We start from the raw sequence: 7,929 nt of genomic DNA, 5'->3' as shown, positions 1-7,929 counted from the left end.
CCAAGGAGTCTGACAGGCTGCTCCTGTGAAGCTCCATCTTGTATGGAGGGGCAGGGCTGCAGTGGGTTTCTAGAATCCTCAAGCTTCCTGGTACCTGGCTGACACCCGATGCAAAACTGCTGGGGGAGTGGAGGCCAGGGAGCAAGATAACTGGCCAGTGGGGTTAAACACACCAAGGTGGGAGATCAGGGCAGGAGCCTGCTCTGCCTTCTGTACCTGCACACCCACAGGGTGACACGACACATTTGTCACCAGCAGTAGGTGGCAAACATACCTTGACCTGTTCTACCATAAATAGGGTGTTTTCTAAAAGGAGTCCAAGGCATTGGTCTTCCCACAGGCACCCTCAGACAGCAGTGCACCAGCTTCTGTCTGTCACCCAGGGTGTCCCTTAGAGACACTCTGATTGACAAGGCAGGACCCTACTCACGTGAGATGTACAGATTTTTGGGGTCTGGTCCCAGCCAAAGTGACTGGCACATCTATGCTTCTGAGCTTACAGGAACTGGTCCACACAGTAAATAGAAGTGAAGACTCTGAACACAACATGCTTCCCCCACCTCCGCCCAGGGTCCTACCTGCCATAAAGGAAGAGGCAAAAAGTTCTGAAGCGGGAACACAGGTGAGGGCAGAACAAGATTAAAGATATTTAGCATCATTTTTCTGGACATGAACACTAACCCCTGACTCCGGATCCCATACTCTAGTTGGACTTGAATATACCACGTACCCCAAGCCAGCCAGGGCCCTGAGGAAGAAGCCCCAGAAACATGAACACAGAGCTGGTTTTCCCTGGGCGGAGGTGGGGGAAGCATGTTGTGTTCAGATGGTGACTGCAGCCATGAAATTGAAAGATGCTTACTCCTTGGAAGGGAAGTTATGACCAACCTAGATAGCATATTCAAAAGCAAAGACATTATTTTGCCAACAAAGGTTCGTCTAGTCAAGGCTATGGTTTTTCCTGTGGTCATGTATGGATGTGAGAGTTGGACTGTGAAGAAAGCTGAGCGCCAAAGAATTGATGCTTTTGAACTGTGGTGTTGGAGAAGACTCTTGAGAGTCCCTTGGACTGCAAGGAGATCCAACCAGTCCATTCTGAAGGAGATCAGCCCTGGGATTTCTTTGGAAGGAATGATGCTAAAGCTGAAACTCCAGTACTTTGGCCACCTCATGCAAAGAGTTGACTCATTGGAAAAGACTCTGATGCTGGGAGGGATTGGGGACAAGAGGAGAAGGGGATGACAGAGGATGAGATGGCTGGATGGCATCACTAACTCAATGGACGTGAGTCTGAGTGAACTCTAGGAGTTTGTGATGGACAGGGAGGCCTGGCGTGCTGCAATTCATGGGGTCGCAAAGAGTCAGACATGACTGAGCAACTGATCTGATCTGATATATATAAATATGTATCAAGTTTCAGTCATAGCTCTAAGGCAAAGTTACATTTCTCACATGGACAAAAATGAGATACCTAAAGTCGGACGTTAAGGAGGTGGGTTCACACGTCCCTCACAGCACTTTGGCCTGGATGACGATTTCTGGGTTCTCTATGTCCTTCTTGCTCTGGATCATCCTCAGCTCCAACTGGGCCAGGCTGTGCTTCAGTCCTTCCCCAGAGTGGCCTTTGCACATTTTTTGATGGTCAGCTGCAGAACATGGGGCACGGCCGATGGAGTCTTCTTGCAGGCCACCTTGAGATTGTTGGGGACCACAGGTTCGAGCTGGTGATGATCACCCTGTCAGTGCCCACTGAGTGCAGCATATCCATCACCACTAAGGCTTTTACCTGGCTTTATCCCACCCAGCAACTCAGCCTCAGACTAGTTGGGAGTGATGATGTCTGCAACTTGCATGACTTCTCTAATAAGCAGGGAGATCCCCAGGGTGACACATGGACCTTCTCCGTTCCACATGTGTCCCATCTCGGGGTCTCTTGTGCACACAAGCCTGGAGTTCTGCTGCTTCAGCTCTGCATGATGCCCACCACCATGGCCAGGAAGAACAAGCCTTTCGTGTAACTGGGAGCATGTAGTCATACTGGTTCACCTTGTTCAGCTTTAGCCCGTCTTATAGCTCCTGGAGCTCTTCTGAGTTTAGCTCTTGGCCCTTCCCGTGTGAGTAGCCTGTGTGGTTTGACTACTAAACCGTTTAGGGCATCTACCTCAAACTGCAAAACCTGCAGCAGGAACGTGGGCACAGAGCTGTGAACCTTGTTGCACCTGGCATACCTCCACGCAGTGGGGGTGGGGCGGGGCGGAGGGGAAGTGGGATTCAAGGCAGAGGCCGGGCGGGGTCAACGTCTCAGCCACAAGCAGGGTCTGGGCTCTGGACAAACTCTGAGTGGGCATGCCAGACAATCTTCCTCTCTAGAGGTATTTTATTTATTAAAAAAAATACATGTATTTATTTAGTTTCCACTGTGTTGTTGGGTCTTAGTTACGGCAGCCGAGCTCTCCCTTTTAGCCCCGTGGACTCTTCCTTGCAGCTGGCTGGCTTGACTCTCGTTGTGGCCCACAGCGCAGTGGGCTCCATAGTTTGCAGCTGGCGGCTCTCTAGTTGAGGCACGGCAGGCTTAGTTTCCACAAGGCATGTGGAATGTTAGCTCACGACCAGAGATGGAGCCCCTGTACCCAGCATTGGACGGCAGATTGTTAACCACTGGACCACTAGGGAAGTCCCTAAAGGCATTTTTTAGAAATTTTCATGGCCCTAAATCTAAAATCTTTTAAAATAGGTTCTTCTACCAGACACTTAAAACATTTCATTTTTGACATTTAAGTCCTTAAATTTTTGCATTCTATGTTTATACATGGAATGAAGTTGATTCAAATTTTATCTTTTTTCCATATGGATAGTCATTTTTCCCTAAACATTTTCCTTTCCCAACTAATCTGAAATTTAACCTCTGTCATGTATCAACATGTGTGGCTATGTTTCTTAGTTTTCTATTTCAGTTGTTATTAATATTTTGTTTATCCTTGTACAAGTTTACACTTCTCACTTATTGTAGCTCTATAATAATTACTGATAACTTTCTGGGCAGTGCCTTTCACTCTGTTCTCTGGCTCTTACTGGCCTTTCAGTCCTCCACATAAAGTTTTAGGATCAGATTATGTTTCATGAATAACCTTGGTGTACATTGGAATTGTACTGGATATAATTTTTATCAGGAGATATATTATTTCCAAATATCAGTCTTTCGACCACAGACATGATATATTACTCCATATATTTAGTTGTTAACAAACACCTGTTTATAAAGCTTTAAAAATTTCCGTTAGCAGTCTTAAACATTTAAAAAGATTATTGATATAGTATTGTAAATTATGGTATCTCATTGTATTTTCAAAATGTTTATTACTGTTAATATATTTCCTATTTTACATTTGATGTCTCATTCTTTTTCTTATTACACTTGCTTAAGACTTCAAATCAATGTTTCATAAAAGTATTGGTACTTTGTGTACTTGTCTTAGTCCTGATTATAAAGAAAACTATTCTAATATTTCAGGATGGTATTTATCTTAGATCTGTTCTCTTTATAAGATTCAGGATGTTCTGCTATAAATTCTTGCTTACTAATAATATTCATTATGATGTGTATTGGATTTTATTAAACACTTTTTTCAATCTAAATAGATGATCACGTTTCCCCCCTATAATCTGTTAATGTGTTGAATTAAATGTATGATTTTGAAAATATTGACCTAATCTCCCATAACTGGTATATCTTTTTGGCCAACAGATATTATTTGAAAAATACATTTGGATTCCATTTGCTAATATTCTATTTAGGATATCGCTGCTGCTGCTAAGTCGCTTCAGTCGTTTCCGACTCTGTGCGACCCCATGGACTGCAGCCTACCAGGCTTCTCCGTCCATGGGATTCTCCAGGCAAGAACACTGGAGTGGGTTGCCATTTCCTTCTCCAATGCATGAAAGTGGAAAGTGAAAGTGAAGTCGCTCAGTCGTGTCTGACTCTTAGCGACCCCATGGACTACAGCCTACCAGGCTCCTCCATCCATGGGATTTTCCGGGCAACAGTACTGGAGTGGGGTGCCATTGCCTTCTGTCATTTACGATATTGCATCTACATTAATGAGTGAAACAGTTCTGGAATTTTCTTTTCTGATAATATATTTTTCTGGGTTTAATATCCGGCATATCCATGAATAGTAGAATGATTTTGGAGGATTTTCTCTTTTTGATTGTCTGTGATATTTGGTGTGATCTGTTTTTCTGAAAAATTGAAAGAACTCTATCTCCTGGTTTCTATTTTTATTATTAAGAAGTAAACTATCTAGTGTTTATTCCTTTGAAAAGAACCTTTTTCCTCTAATTGTAATATTTTTATCTTTTTACTTGCTGTCTGAAGTTTCATTAAAATATTTCTTTGTATGGATTTCTTTAATTTATTCTGTAAACCCTACACTTTGAATCTTTTTGAATCTTTTGTTTGGCATCTTACATTAGTTATAGAATACTCTCAGCCACACTCCGTTAGAACTACTTACGTTTTAGGGGGAAATTATCCATGAGAATTCTGAGCCCTAAAATGAAGCTTTTCCCCTCTAGAGAAGATTTTCATTTGTTTCTTTCAAATCCCTAGTAGCACTAGAAATCTCCATCATCTTTACTGTAAATTTATGACACATTTTAATATATTAGCTGTACAGTATGAATTTTTGGCCTCAAAGTCACCTTGGGAGCAGTCTGAGTTACTACTTCACAAAGTCAATTCTATGTTATAGATTGGCTCTGGAAATTTAATTTTGCTGATTTATTTAAACAATGTTATTGGTTGTGTTTAGGATTAACAACCATGCTTTGAGTTTGCACTTCAGTTAGTCTAAACACTTGAGAAATAGGACGTTTGTTCTTTCCTTCAGATCCCAGTTTGTTACAGCTCTATAATACCTGTGTTACTGAAATGATCTGATTGCTATATATATGTGAATTCAGTTTAAGATTAAGGTTGGATGGGTTTATTAGCTATTCAATTATAGAATTCATCATTGAATGTTTACAGAAAGTTGATTTGGCTAGAGTCCAAAATGTGGAGATGTTTTTATGGCATTGCTTATTTGTAAATGTTTTGCTTAATCAGGCTAAACTTTTAAGCAGTTAAATATGAATAGATACTGTGAATAATAATCTAAGCACCAGAGTAGTTTAAAATACCTTTATCTGAAGGAAAATTCCATTCTGGTGCCTTTGTTAGCAATCAACGTGTATTTAATGTAAGATTTTTCATCATCGTAATTAACTACTGAGCTTCTGAAAGCTGAAACACACATTTTTTAAAAGCAGTTTGTCCAGGTTCGATGCACGATGCTGGATGCTTGGGGCTGGTGCACTGGACGGCCCAGAGGGATGGTATGGGGAGGGAGGAGGGAGGAGGGTTTGGGATGGGGAACACATGTATACCTGTGGCGGATTCATTTTGATATTTGGCAAAACTAATACAATTATGTAAAGTTTAAAAATAAAATAAAATTAGAAAAAAAAAAAAAAAAAGCAGTTTGCCTAGCTTACAAAGATATAATATTCAGTCTTATATATCACTTAATAGATTTTTCTATCATTGCACATCTTAAGTTTAATGATTGCTATCTTTATTTATTTAGAACCAAATATAAAGCAGCAGATGTACTGAAATAATATATTTGATGCAAATATTCATTACAACAGTGTGCATGTAATATATATTACTATATACATACTTGTGCCTACTTAGCACAGACTTCCAGCACTACATATAAATGCGGCAACTATGATTATGACTCCCAAGCTCATGTGCTTTTAGATGTATAATGATAAAGTACATTACACCTCAGAGTATAAAGTTAGCAGTCCTTAGGTTGTATGAAACGGAAACTTTCTCAGCTTGAGCAAAAAGCTAATTTGTTAGGACAGCTGTGTATTTGGGCCGCGGGGATAGAGATTAGAATGGGAACACACTAAAGAATACATTAAGTTAATCCCTTGGTGCCTCTTATGTCTATCTTTCTCTGAACATCATGCTTTATTTTTCTCCTTCATTGAAAGACAGTTTTTGTCTTGCCCATCTTCTCGGTAGAAAATGACACCAGCATTTGCTCTGGAATTTATGTAAAGTCGTGAGGTAATTGAGAAAGACTAAATTGGCTCTCTCTGGGTCTCAGTTCTCAATATTTGACAAGGATCTGATTGGCTGAGTTATGAGCTCACTCCTGGGGTGTGAATCAAACAGAATCTTGATGGTTTCCACTGTACCAGGGTTGATAGAGAGAAAAGGGAATATTTGGAGGAAAGAGTTGCTGGACAACAATTTAGTAGTATCTCTTATATTTAATCGGAGGCTGCATTCCCTAACTCCTTACCACTCAAAACGTGGTCGGTGGAATAATAGCGCTGGTATTACCAGGGAGCTTGTCAGAAATTTAGAATCTCTGCTGCACGGTGTCTCTTATGAAATTTGGATTTGCATTTAACAAGATCCTCAGGTCATTTGAATGCAGATTAAAAATTAAAACATGGTTCTAATCTGGTAAAAAGTCAGGACCAGGTGTATAAAAATTGATTTTATTCAAGTATCTTTTACTCTTTTAGCTTCCTAAGTTAACCTTTTAACATTCTGGCAGAATCCCCATCAACTGCTATACATATATTTAATATATATGTATATATATTTAATTATAAAAGTAATCTTGACAGTGTGTCAATCACTGCAAATTCATTTTCATTAATGGAAAAATCAGTTTAAGATTTAGATCCTAATAATTCAGGTCAATAGTTCCAATTTTATATATGGAGGATGGCATAATGTGTCTATTGACAATGTATTTCTAGTATTTTAAAATTTTACAAATATGACTCATTTATATTAATTTCCAGAGAAGGGAATGGAAATCCACTTCAGTATTCTTGCCTGGAAAATCCCACGGGCAGAGGAACCTGGAGGGCTACAATCCATGGGGTCGCAAGAGTCAGACATGACTTAGCAACTAAACAACCACCACAACCATATTAATTTTCAAAAAAGAAAAATAACTGATTGGACAACTCAGATGGAAACAACTAATTCAGGTAACCTTGATGAAGATGTTTAAGATCATGAAAATCATCAGCTCTTAGGTTATCATACACTTTAATTTTTCTGTAAGCACATCTTATGGAATAAAATATTGGCTGAGTGTCATTAATGTTTATTACACACTAAAACCTTCCTAAATAATATATATAGATTTTTCTGGTTTATATTTTGTGGTGTTCAGATTGTGACCTGCCATTAACTGAACATTTACAAATATAATTATTTTTATCTAGGCTTTCTTTTCTTTCTTTATTATAGTGCTATACATTTTAACTTGGGCTTGGGATATGGAGCTGGACCGACTTGGATTTGGGTTTAACTTCTTGCTAGTTTCATGGTCTTGGGCTACTTACATCAGCTACCTAAGCCTTGGATCCTTGTTTGTAGAGTAGAAATAATCATTATAATTTTTTTTCCATAGAATTGTGAGACTTGAAAGAGACAATGATTATGTCCTTGCAGAGAGTTAGCATACTGTTTGGTCAGGCCACTCAAGATGGCTGTGTTCTTGTTCTCTGTATATCCCTCGCTCGAGTAGTTCATACTACATGTATACCCTACTGACATGAACATGTTCGCCCTCAACCCCAGCTAGTGATTGTTCTGATCCTTAGGGCAGATGCAGCTTACCTGATAGTTCATTAAAGTGAAAGTCCTTGTGATGAGCCAAATTATAGCCTCCTTCTGCTCAGAGTAGCAAAGATGGCTGCCTATCCTGTCTATTTGCTGTCCGTACTAAGATATCACTCCAGAATATTTTGCTGAGGACAGGTAAAATTCCCTGTCTAGTATGCCATCCAGGGTTTCCCTGGTGTCTCAGTAGTAAGGAATCCACCTGCCAATGCAGGAGATGC

At 39.9% G+C, this 7,929-nt stretch overlaps 1 pseudogene; it reads right to left on the bottom strand.

Annotated features, from left to right (window-relative positions):
- Positions 1-1,509: 1,509 nt before the first annotated feature.
- On the bottom strand, positions 1,510-7,648 carry LOC147370602 (pyridoxal kinase pseudogene; annotated as a pseudogene).
- Positions 7,649-7,929: the final 281 nt, after the last annotated feature.

This window comes from Bos grunniens, chromosome 6, assembly GCF_055505025.1.
Source record: "Bos grunniens cultivar Pamir isolate PY7600 chromosome 6, Bosgru_T2T1.0, whole genome shotgun sequence".
NCBI lineage: Eukaryota > Metazoa > Chordata > Mammalia > Artiodactyla > Bovidae > Bos > Bos grunniens.
The sequence above is the reverse complement of the archived record's forward strand: the minus strand, read 5'-3'. Positions and strand labels throughout refer to the sequence as shown.